This window comes from Cebus imitator, unplaced genomic scaffold, assembly GCF_001604975.1.
Source record: "Cebus imitator isolate Cc_AM_T3 unplaced genomic scaffold, Cebus_imitator-1.0 Scaffold64, whole genome shotgun sequence".
Taxonomy (NCBI): domain Eukaryota; kingdom Metazoa; phylum Chordata; class Mammalia; order Primates; family Cebidae; genus Cebus; species Cebus imitator.
Window position 1 is genome coordinate 2,396,087 of NW_016107379.1, and position 10,079 is coordinate 2,406,165.

Sequence of the window (10,079 nt, forward strand, 5' to 3'; positions counted from 1 at the left end):
TCTGTCAGCCAGGCTGTAGTGCAATGGTGCAATTTTAGCTCATTGCAACCTCTGACTCCCAAGTTCAAGCCATCCTCCTGCCTCAGCCTTGCGAGTAGCTGGGTTACAGGCATGCGCCACCACACCTGGCTAATTTTTGTATTTTTAGTAGAAAAGGGGCTTCGCCATGTTGGCCAGGCTGGTCTCAAACTCCTGATCTTAAGTGATCCACCCATCTTGGCCTCCCAAAGTGCTGGAATTACAGGTGTGAGCCACTGCACCTGGCAATCCTTGAATTCTTTTAATAATGATTTGCATGTTAATGAAAGTGAGCTATTTTATTTAGTTTCAACTGGGTTAAAATATGAAACATTTTTGTATCACAAAACACTTAACAAAATCTGTATCTCATTATTCATTTAAAAAATCGGCACAATTGGCTGGGCCCAGTGGCTCACACCTGTAATCCCAGCATTTTGGGAGACTGAGGCAGCTGGACCACTTGAGCCCAGGAGTTGGAGACCAGCATGGACAACATTGTGAACTATCTCCACAAAACTTAGCCAGGCGTGGTGACTAATTTTGACACCTGTAGATCCAGTCACTTGAGAGGCTGAGGTGGGAAGATCCCTTGAACCCAGGAAGTGGAGGTTGCACTGAGCCAAGATCATGCCACTGCACTCCAGCCTGGATGATGGAGTGATTGTCTTAAAAAAAAAAAAAAAAAAAGTGTAACAAGAATAATGACATAATTTACTCTTATATGGCTGTCTAGATGTCCTGTATTCAGTATCTCAGTTAATCCACATAATCTAGGGTACCATGTGGTATGCACTATTGGCCCAATTTTATAGATTTATGTATTCATTCATTCAACAAATACTTATTGAACATTTGCTGTATGTCATGCAGTGCTCCATTCTGGGACTACAGCAGTGAATGAAACACAAAAATCTTTGCCTCCATGGACCATATATTCTAGACACACAATAAATAAAATTTACGTAATGTTAGATAAGTACTGTGGAGAAAAACGACTGAAGGAGAATAGGGTTTTCAGAATGGAAATGGAGGTAGCAATGATTGTAAGAGATGATAACATTTAAGTAAAATCGTACAAGAAGATGAGGAAATTGAGGCTCAAAGAATTATAACTTGTTCAAGGTCACAAAGTTAATAAAGCTAATAAAATTACAGCTGAACACATAAGGCAGCCACCTGGAACCCTGATGCATCACTTTATAAAAATCTGTTGAATCCTATTAAGAGGTTTTAGGATTGGTCAAAATCAAGCTGCATCTGTTCTTTCAGATAGCTCTGAGAAGTATTAGAGTGTACACATTAATCCAGAAATGAAAGCAAAACATGACATTTGTATTTATTTTTATTTCAGGCCAAAGAATTCCACAAAACAAGAAAGATTCCTAGTAGGATTTGGTGGAAATACTTCAAAAAGATCATAATTATCACCGGTGCAATTCTCCTTTCAATTATTATCATTCTTTTAAGTACAAAAGTAATACCAACATGACCATTTTCCTCCCCATCCTCAACAGGCACCAATAAATGGCTATAGGCAATTATAGACTTCTACACCAGCAGTTACGAAATCATTCTCTAGTGGTAATAAGACTGGAGGAAAAGGAGGTTGGAAGTATTTCCTTGTCCCTTAACTCTTGTCACTGTTCCTCTCCCATTTCTGTAATGCCGACAGACTAATTAATCTGTGCACCTTTTCCTCATCTGTAAAATGGGGCGGTTCATAATACTTAATAAGTAGTTAAGTCTCTCACATTGTAAATGCTATTTACATGTTAACTGTTACTTAATAGAAAAAGATAATTGCATTTATGGTATTGATTGAATTATCGTAATCTTCCTGCTTACCCAGAAGTGAAATGACCTTGACCTTAAAATCAGATTTTAGAAATGAGAATTTTAACATGAGTACAGTTCAGAGACACATTTACCTCTTCTACAATTTTTTCATTTGAAATGAAAATTCAAACTATTATGTTTTATACTATGTATTTCCTTGTGTAAGGATTAAAAAACTAATAGACTTAAATGATTATATCATTTTCTCTAACAAATCATAGGTCCTCTCCTCCTACCTTACCATCTTAACAGCCTTTAAAAAAAATACACTACCTCCAGTAACCTCAACTTATTAAGATTTCTAATAACTAAAGCATCCAACTTTACTTTGCAGTTAGTAACAAAGTGTCATGAGTTCTGTTTCCCAAGTGGGAAACTGAGGTCTGAAGTCTGTTTTGTAAGTCCTTTAGTGATTCCTGAGGAACAGACATCCTGACTTCTAGATAACTCATTTTAATTCCGGTAATGATCAAATATCAGCATTTTAAATAATCACCAACCTCATTTTTCCCCCAATCCAGTACCACCTTTCCATTCACAAAATATTTTTTAAGGCTCTTAAATGTTAGAAACTTTGGAGTTTCTGTACTTTAGACACAGGAAAAAATAGGCAATATGTTGAATGCTTACTCTGTTACAATGTACTAAGTATTTTGGAAGAGGGGGGTCTCATTTAATTTTACAATAATACTAATAAGTGAGTTAGTATCACATAAAGCACACAGAACAGTGGCTGGCATAAAAGTGCTATGTAAGTTAGTTCATATTAACAGCTTTATTTTGCAGATGAGAAAATAACAAAGTTAAATGGCATGTTCAAGGTCACACAGCTGGAAAGCTGAGATTTTACTAACTGCTAAGATAAGCCCTAATGTGGCATATAGCCATGGAACCCAGAGAGTAATAATTAAGACCCCTTAATTATGGGTCAGACAAGATACACTATTATTTCACTTGTTGCCAGTTTAACAGGTTGTTTTGGCAGGGTAGAGACAAGAGTAGTGGGAAGAGGAATAGTCATGTATTTTGCTGCCATTATTTTTGAAACCCTATAAAACTTGCCTCTTACCATCTCTGTAATTTAAAATTATGTGTAAGATAACATATTTGTATCCTGATCACCAATGAGTACTAGTATAATTATTGATAGAAAACTGTGAACTTAAAGATCACCTAATCTAACCCCTGCACTTTACATATTAGGATACCAAGACCGAAAAATCTAAGTCAATCATGTGTCTTTGCAATTTCCTCTTCACTAGTAGCATGCTTAAAGCCAGACTATCGCCCTAGTTCCAAGCAAGAAGTCCCACTTGTTTTCTAAGGCAGTCTTTAGAATTTAAGAGTTTTCAAGATAATTTATATTTTTATGAGCTGTTGGAAGCTGCCTAGTAAGGATTGTTTCCCTGGTATTTATGCTAGAACTGTCAGAACATGGCAGAAACAAATATTTAGCGATCTTAGATTTTTCATCTATTTATGCTTTCAAATATTATTGAGCTCCTACTCTGCACCAAAACAATTCTAAAACATTATGGTTTATCCTAAGCCGCTACATCTGTAGAACTAACTGATGTTTGACAAATAAAATGATTGTATATAGAAGTGTAAGATCTGGCCAGGCACAGTGGCTCATGCCTGTAATCCCAGCATTTTGGGAGGCCAAGGCAGGCAGATCACCTGAGGCCAGGAGTTTGAGACCAGCCTGGCCAACATGGCGAAACCCTGTCTCTACTAAAACACAACACAAAAATTAGCCAGGCATGGTGGTGGGAGCCTGTAATCCCAGCTACCCTGGAGCCTGAGGTACAGAGAACTACTTGAACCTGGGAGGGAGAGGTTGCAGTGAGCCAAGATTGAAAAAAAAAAAAAAAAAAAGTGTAAGGCCTGTCTCTAATACTTTGAGAAAGTTTACATTCCAGTTGAGGGAGGAAGTTCAATGAATATCATAAACAAGTTAAAGCAACAGCGTCAATATTTAAGTGCTACATTGCATGGCAGAGAATAAATTAAGAGATGGTGATCAACATAGGCTCAAATAACTGAGGAAGATTCCATTGGTTATAAGTGGGATGGGAATTTGATATTAGAAATCAAATTTCTACCATAAAGTGTCATAAATTGAATTTATATCAATAGATAAAGGCAGTGCAGTTAACAACAACTAACTCATTGAGCATTTGTGTAATTGTTGTAAGTACTTCAGAAATTCTTTAATCCTCACAACCCTGACATAAGCGCTACTATTATTTCCATTTTACACATGAGAAAACTGAAGCATAACTTGTCACAGGCCCAAGTCCACTGCGCTAGTAAGAGAAAGGAACAGCTTGCTGTGGAGGTGGCGCAAAGTGGCCTATGCATTCGTGGAGTTCAATTATGCAATCTTTCAGTCATTCAAGTGGCCTACAGCAGAGCTTTGGTTCTCTTCATTTCCCACTTTCCGAGGTGCTCTTATTCACTCCCATGCCATTGCCCTCTCCAGATCTAACCCCTCTTCTGAATTCCAAATCATTTTCCGATTCTCTACTAGATATACCCATTTGAATATCATGCACACACTTCAGTTTTAGATACCCAAACTATATATTCTTCCTTTCCGTCGCAAAACTTGCTCTTAAGTTGCTAATAATGACTTGATTTCCAGTCTCAATAAATGGGATCACAGCTGTCCTGTAATCTACAAACTATGTTAGCCTACCTTGACTCCTCCCTTCTGCTCATCTTCTCTTTCCTAATAGTCACCAAAATCATAGGGCTTCTATAACAAATCTCCTTTAGGTTTATCAGTCAGGGAAGTCCAGAAGAGCTGCAGAAGCAAAAGCAGGGGGCTCAGGCAAACTTTGAGAAAGGGGACTCGTCCCATCATGGTTGATGGCTGTCTCTACTCCCCACAAGCCTGGCCACATCACTCTCCTCTTTCAGTCTGCCCAGCACATACAAGTATTAACATTTGATATTTTCATATGCGTGATTTCCATAGCTCTTAAACATGGTAATATCAACAAATGTGAAGCTTTCGTTTTCAGTCCTCAGCATCAGTCACCTAATGATCTTAATAATAAATGTTCCTTGGCTCCACCCCTGAAGATTCTGCATAAGCCTGGGATAGGGCCTCAAAGTGTGTGTTTAACCTCACAATGAGGTCGAGAACTGCTAACCTCAAAGCACTTTTTACGTGACTATCATTTAATCTCCGTACCTGAGAAAGGTAATATAATTGTAAAACTGGAAAAACTGAGGCTTGGAGATAAATTTACACAGTATCCCTGGGCAAACAACAGAGCTGGGCCACAAAAGCATTCATCTGAAATAATCTATTCCACTGAATGTATTAAATTGGAAACTTTGAAAAATCTGCCAGATAGAATGTCCCACATATTTTAATAAGTCTGAAAAGGATTAGTTTAAATTGTTTTGAAAGTTTATATTATCCCATTATAGAATCAAGCCACTCTTAGAATCTCATTATGGAATCATGGCAGAACATAGAATAAAAAAAAAACATTATTTAATTCTGGCCTCTGATTTTTTAGAACAAAAAGGCAAATCACAAGCTAGTTACAGACAAAGAGGTCATTTGTTGAGGAGCAGACCTGCTTAGCACCACACCATGACCCAACGTAATGGTGACTTCTCTCTTAGCAGACCAGCACTAAGTGACCCACATTCTTTTAAAAGTTCTCGAGACACAAAAGTAAAAAATGGAATAGTGAAACAAAGTGCATTTATGTTAAGGAGGAGTGCTTTTGTTAACATTATTGCTCTGAGCTATGAAATTCAATTTAACATTTTCCAAAAGCATTGTAACATAAAATGGTAAACACCTACCAGCACTTACAGTGGTCTCACATTCAACAGCAAACCCAGCAGATGACAAAGATTGAACATCCCCACAAAATCTTCCTTCCCTCAATATCCTGCCCCATAAACATTCTGGAGAAAACTGGAAATTGCCATTTTTCTTCCATCAAATTCAGTGATCAATTTGTAATAGTACTTGTGCATAAGCTATAACTTTCCAAAGAATCCCATCATCTAATAATTTTATGCAACGTGTTAAACATTACAGTAGTTGCCTTACCTTTTGAACTAATAAGTCCTATGTTATTTAAAGGTATTGATCCAAGAGAAAAAAGCTTAAGTCAAAAAAAAAGACAGTGCAAAAAATGCATGAGTGCTATAAGAGTTTAATTGTAAGACAAAAGCACTACTACATTATACTTTAAACATAAGTAATCTTTCAGGAAAAAAGATTTAGTGCAAATTAAAACCCTGTGAAAGCCCAAGGTAAATTTCATATGAAGACTCTAGAAGTAAGCTTCTAGAACTGGAAACACTTGGTTCCAACAGAATTTGCTTGGGGAGAATATGTCTTGAAAATGTTAAATGGTACAGAGAACATCATGTTAAAGTCAACCAGATACTAAAAAAAGACATGCTGATAGGTCTTAATACATAAAACTAATTGATTAGTAGTAGCATGCTTTATATATTAATGATTATAAAAGCAATTTACAACAAATTTGAGCATTTCTAAGTTTTATTTACTGCCTTAGCCAATCTTAACTACACTGTAATAAAATGCCATTCTTCCAGTTTTTAAAATAAAAAGGGTTTCATTTCATCAGTCTCAGACTGGTGTTTTATATAAATGTTAAGCTCTGTATAATCCAAGGCCATCCATACAATGAAAAAGAAATTATAAAATTCCTTTTTTCAAGTGTTAAAGCATAGCTTCCATGCCAAGTTAAATGTCACGTTTAGGTACTGGCGTTAACAGACCTCTTAAGTTTCTTCCAATTCTTTTTTTCCTGAGAAATACAAAAGCCAGGAAAGTAACCTTCCTAATTCTAGAGTGCAAACAGAATACAGTCTCTTATAACAAAATTAAATCTATATGAATTAAACTTGAAGTACTCCTTCCGCAATGCCAAATGACTTAAAGCTTCCCAAAATAGAATCCAATAACCTCTATTATCACTCTTTAATAAATTAGTGCCTATCTCTACTTTCTTTGAAGACTTGACACCATGCTCTTAGGCTCTAAATCCTATAAAGCATTTCAGATTTTAATATAATAATTTTGTAAGGTCCTTTTTCCTTGCCCTTATGAGAACACCTGTCACCTCTCCAATTCCCTGCCTTTACGGGGCTTACTGAGGAAATTTATTAACATTTAGGAATTACTCTACTGCTTCATCTTCCTAAATTATATAGTCCCCTGGATACTATTCTTTATCTCAGCTACTCTATACTATTGCCATTTATAATGAAGGCTGCTGGAATTATTTTGATTCTTGAGAATCAAAAAGGTGCTAAGGACAATAGGGCAATATATAACCCACCCAACTCTAGAAAATTGCAAGTCAATTTCTATCAGAGTTGTTGATTACCAATTCATAATGCAGTGGATGGCTAAGATCAGGGCAGAGGCAAGATACAGACAATAAGGGGAGTGTATTGGCTGTAGAGAATTTTAAAACAATACCAACCAACTCACCATGTTCCCAGCCTGCAGCCACCCCCACCATCTACTTTCCCTGACTTAGTACATTACTGTTGCTATCATTTTGTACTCATTAGAATACCAAAAACTGTTTCATTTTTTTCAAGCTAGACTTAAGGTCCATAATTAAAATGTTGAGTGGTTTTACTAAACATATACCTTTGTTTTTACAGAAGACGTAAAAACAAACACGAAACTTAAGATAAACAGTGTGTTTAATTCTATCCTAAAGAGTTAACACATTAAAGTCCTTAACACATTAGTGTAACTAAGATCACTTGGGGTGTGTGAAATACAGAATCCTAGGCAACACTCCCAAACAATTCTAAGTGATTCTGATATAGATGCCTACAAGCCTCTTTGAAATGCCAACCAGATTATAATCAACCCTTCCTCAATTTACCAGCTTACAAGCAACTATTAGCAACTAATAGGACAAACAGACTCCATTTGCACAACTGAATGTTCATCTTGCTAGAATCATTTTACCCTTGGAAATCTTCAGGCAAGTCTCCTAAACTACGCTTAATAATTTGAATATGGCCAGTATTAAAGAAAAGATATACCCTTCTCAACTCTGTCAAAAGTATCTTACGCTGGGCACAGTGGCTCATGCCTATAATCACAGCACCTCGGGAGGCCAAGGCAGGCAGATCACTTAAGCCCAGGAGTTGGAGACCAGCCTGAGCAACATAGTGACACCCCATCTCTACAAAAAAAAGTTTAAATTAGGCCAGATGCAATGGCTCACGCCTATAATCCCAGCACTTGGGGAGGCAGAGGCAGGAGGATAACCTGAGGTCAGGAGTTTGAGACCCATCTGGCCAATATGGTGAAACCCCGTATATACTAAAAATACAAAAATTATCGAGGTGTGGTGGCGTGCACCTGTAATTCCAGCTACTCAGGAGGCTGAGGCAGAATCACTTAAACCTGGGAGGAAGGTTGCAGTGAGCCAAGATTGCACCACTGCACTCCAGCCCGGGCGACAGAGCAAGACTCCGTCTCCAATCAATCAATCAATCAATCAGCTGGGTATGGTGGTGCCTGCCTGCAGTCCCAGCAACTCAGAAGGCTAAGGTGGAAGATCGCTTGAGCCCAGGAGGTCGAGGCTGAGGTGAGTTGTGATCACATCACTGCACTCCAGCTTGGGAGACAGAGCAAGAAGACTCTCCAAAAAAAAAAAGGAAAGGTAGCTCTAAAAAAAAAAAAGAAAAAATCAATTTTTATGAAGAGTTTAGGATCATCCTTAAAAGTTCACTGATATATTAAGAAACTGCTTCCAAATAAACTTACTTTATTGAGATGTGATGCTATATTATAATCCTAGGTTTTGACATTTCAGGGTAGACTCCAAACAAAATAAACCCAGACATTTCAGGATCAACACAAATACTGTGGTAAAAAGATTATATCCTTCCAGTTTCCAAAATCTCTAATACCTCAAAGGCCCTACCCATACGTTTGAAGTACTAGTGTTAACTACAAAAAGAAACTTACCCAAGCATTAAAATAGTAAAAGCACAGACTAAATTAGTTTCTCAAGTATACAACATAGGGCTTAATAATTGGATCCTAATATTAATGAGACTACCTTTCAAAACTGTCAGCATGAACTGACACCTGGACAGGTGTTCCACACCAACACGTATTCTAAACTGTGCGCAACAATAAAGCAAATGACATCCCAGGTTGTAAAGAGTAATATGCTTACATGACTTGCAACCCTATACACATTGAAGGTTAGGAAAGAAACAGAAAAAAGGAAACGGAAGAGAAATTAACTCACCTGATAGCAGATGCCTACTAAACCAAAAGGTATCAAAATCTGATTCACAACAGACCTAGAAAGCTCATTACTTGAGAAAAAGTGGGATTTTAACCAGAGTCTACAAGACTATTTTGAGGATTCAGATCAAAGCTACATAACACTACCCATTAGTAAATACAGGTTGATTTGATAATAAAGCAGCAAACTATTTGTGAATTTTACTTTGTTGGTCAAATTCTAGAAGAGTACTGAGCTCCCTGTTAGTATTTCAATTTACCTGTCCCTTTTTGTTCCCCTAAACCTTACACCAACCACCCACCTATACAAAAAGGCTGCAAAAAAATAGTCTGTCATGCCCAGTCTCTTCTGAAGTCACACTAAAAACAAGTAATCTAAAAAACTGGGGGAAGCGGGGTGGATAAGACAACATTTCAGGAGATCAAGACCATCCTGGCCAACATGGCAAAACCCTGTCTCTACTAAAAATACAAAAATTAGCCGGGCCTGGTGGCACAGGCCTGTAGTCCCAGCTACTTGGGAGGCTGAGGCAGAATTGCTTGAACCTGGGAGGCAGAGGTTGCAGGGAGCTGGGATCACACCACTGCTCTCCAGCCTGGGCAACAGAGCAAGGCTGTCTCAAAAAGGAAAAGGAAAAACAATATTCTGCCAGCTTTCCAAAGTGTGGATATCACAGATTACATCACAGAACCCTCTGACTCCCTCGAAAGATGTAGGAATTGGCAGCCCAAGTACCTGTAGAAACACAGATAAAACAAGTCAAAAGAGGATTGACTGAAATTCACTTAATCAGTTAAACCGGCTGGGCGTGGTGGCTCACGCCTGTAATCCAAGCACTTAGGAGGCCAAGGCGGGTGGATCACCTGAGGTTGGGATTTCAAGACCAGCCTGACCAACATGGTGAAACCCTGTCTTTAAAAAAAA